Raw genomic sequence first — 2,778 nt, 5'->3', positions numbered from 1 at the left:
TGTACATACACCCGAAGGCATCAGAGACTGCAAGGAGCTGAGAGGTGTACAGGTGAGGATGAGAAGGGGAGGGGTCTGGTGTTGCAATGGACAAATGAATGGAAAAGAAGAAAAAAAAACTGTAACAACGTCTTGCGAATTTCACATTGTACTTTCTAAGCAAAAGCTATTGTGGGACATCATATACTGGATATGTGTAGTATGTGTAATGGATGCCAAAAGGAATGGCTGTGCAAGTAAACCTCGCTCCCTGACATCTTTAAGAGCTGTGCTGGAATCCTTTAGACATTTAATAGCCATTTAATAGTCATGTACCCAGGATTTAACAAATTACCCCAACATTCCCTGCAAAGGACCTAGTAGTGGGGTAAGGCTTTTCTTACAGTAGTCCCTGGAATGCCAAAAACCTTTGCAGCGTTTCAGTTGATGAAACAAATTAATGTTATTGAAAACTTGCCAGGAAATCAAAACCAAATTTCCCTCCTTGCTCCTCAAGACTGATTCCATCCATGGACATGAACTCCCACATAGTCGGTTGTACTCCCCTTTGCGCTTGTATTACCCAGTATAGTAGACATTCAATCATTCATTCATTTTCTACTGCTTATCCTCATGAGGGTCGCGGGGGTGCTGGAGCCTATCCCAGCTGTCTTCAGGCAAGAGTCGGGGTACACCCTGGACTGGTCGCCAGCCAATCACAGGGCACATATAGACAAACAACCATTCACACTCACATTCATACCTATGGACAATTTGGAGTCACCAATTAACCTAGCATGTTTTTGGAATGTGGGAGGAAACCGGAGTACCCGGAGAAAACCCACGCATGCACGGGGAGAACATGCAAACTCCACACAGAGATGGCCGAGGGTGGAATTGAACTTGGGTCTCCTTGCTGTGAGGCTTGTGGGCTAACCACTTGGTCGCCGTGCAGTCTATCGTAGACATAATACGAGTAAATAAGCCATTGAAGAATTGTGCTTGTGTGTTATAACTGTGTTCCCTACAGGGAGTGGCGTAGCGGGTGGACAGGAAGGGATGTACTTGTTCAAACCTGCAATAAAAGCCTGTTGTCTGGTGTGTGTCTCGCTGAACATTTCATGTCATTCATAGCATCTTTGAATGTGTTGCCATTTATATGCTTGAAAATGCTTAATTTCAGCCAAAGTTATGTAAAATTTCCTTCAGTATGCACATATATATATATATTTTACTAATAATTGACCATATTCAACCATGTAGTTAAAAAGAAATGATAGAGTAAAGCCACAAAATTCAAACTGCGAAGTGGCGTGAGAGGAATGTAATTACTTCAGATGAATTTCCAGATCCTGTGAAATCTCAGACATTTTCACGAGTGGTTTTTAATGAAACTGCCCCCCTGCCCACCTTCAATTCGGATCAAATGTAGCGGTCAGAAAAGGGACTTGAGAGAGACGTACGGTATGCACCATTTGCTGTCTCCATAGTGTGAGAGCCATGACATTCTTACTCTCAATGTGTGTGAATGAACACAATTGGCAGGTCATGCTGAAGTAGAACCTCACTCAATCTCATGATTGCATTCAGAGTTACAGCTTTAATGTTTTGCTGTTCAACCGGAGGAGCTTGACTTTCCATCTTCCCCTATCTTCATCCCCACTCACAGTCCAATGTCCCCTGTGGAGGTATGATTTGTGAGGAGACTACTGTGGAAGTGCAGATGCTGGATGATGCTAATTGTGGTGAGCGAATGCAGGTGTAGTTGATAGTGACATTGTCGTCCTGATCCTCCAATGCCGTTGTTGTCTTGATCAGAACAATCCCACCCTGACTTGTTTTGCCGTAGTGGATGTCTGCAGGGATGTATTGCAGCTCAGCTTCCCATAGCTGACATCATGTTTGTGTCTTTAGTACTTCTCTGTTTTGCTGCAGTTACTTCAGGACATAACCATTGCATTCACAAAGAGGTTGTGGTGTTTGTTAAATGGATTTTATATTTACTACCCAGAAATTGCATCTGAAATGTGACAAAACAACCGCCAATTTTTATTTGTTTACCAATTCTTTACATAATAAATGGCTGACTTTCATTTGAAACTCGCCGGAGGACAAAAATCTTAATATTTTAACAGATTTGTGTCTCTGTGTTGTGTTTCTTCAATAATGCAACAAAGCATATACATGACAAATGTCCAAAAATCTTCTCATTTCTGCTGATACATTGCCTTGTTTTTTTTTTGTGGTTGTTATTTTGATACAAGATGTGTGTGCTTCCAACCGTTTGTCTTTTTTCTGGCTCATTGTCACTGCTGTATGTTGTATGAGTTTGGATGTGTTTGCACAGAGAAGGAATGCCTACAAGTGGAAACTGCTGACTTCAGCTTAACTGTTCTTTTCACGCCCTGTGTTTACATATATATCTACTGTGTGTGTGTGTGTGTGTGGGTGTATACACCATATTCATGTCTGAACTCAGTCATAGCCTATTATTAGTAAAAAAAAAATAGTCACACATATAAGCAAATTGCAAAAGCCGGTAGAAAATGAATGAATGAATGTTCTAGTATAAAAAGGGGGCTGCACAACGGCTGAGTAGCGCAGGCCTCCAGCTAGGAGACCGGGGTTCAATTCCACCGTCGGCCATCTCTGTGTGGAGTTTGCAACCCTGTGCATTTTTGTGGGTTTTCTCCGGGTACTCCGGTTTCCTCCCACATTCCAAAAACATGCTAGGTTAATTGGCGACTCCAAATTGTCCATAGGTATGAATGTGAGTGTGAATGGTTGTTTGTCTATATG

The sequence above is a fragment of the Doryrhamphus excisus genome, linkage group LG13 (assembly GCF_037039965.1).
Source record: "Doryrhamphus excisus strain RoL-2023G ecotype Guam linkage group LG13, RoL_Dexc_Guam_v1.1, whole genome shotgun sequence".
In the NCBI taxonomy this organism is placed as follows: domain Eukaryota; kingdom Metazoa; phylum Chordata; class Actinopteri; order Syngnathiformes; family Syngnathidae; genus Doryrhamphus; species Doryrhamphus excisus.
Note: the sequence above shows the minus strand (reverse complement) of the source record.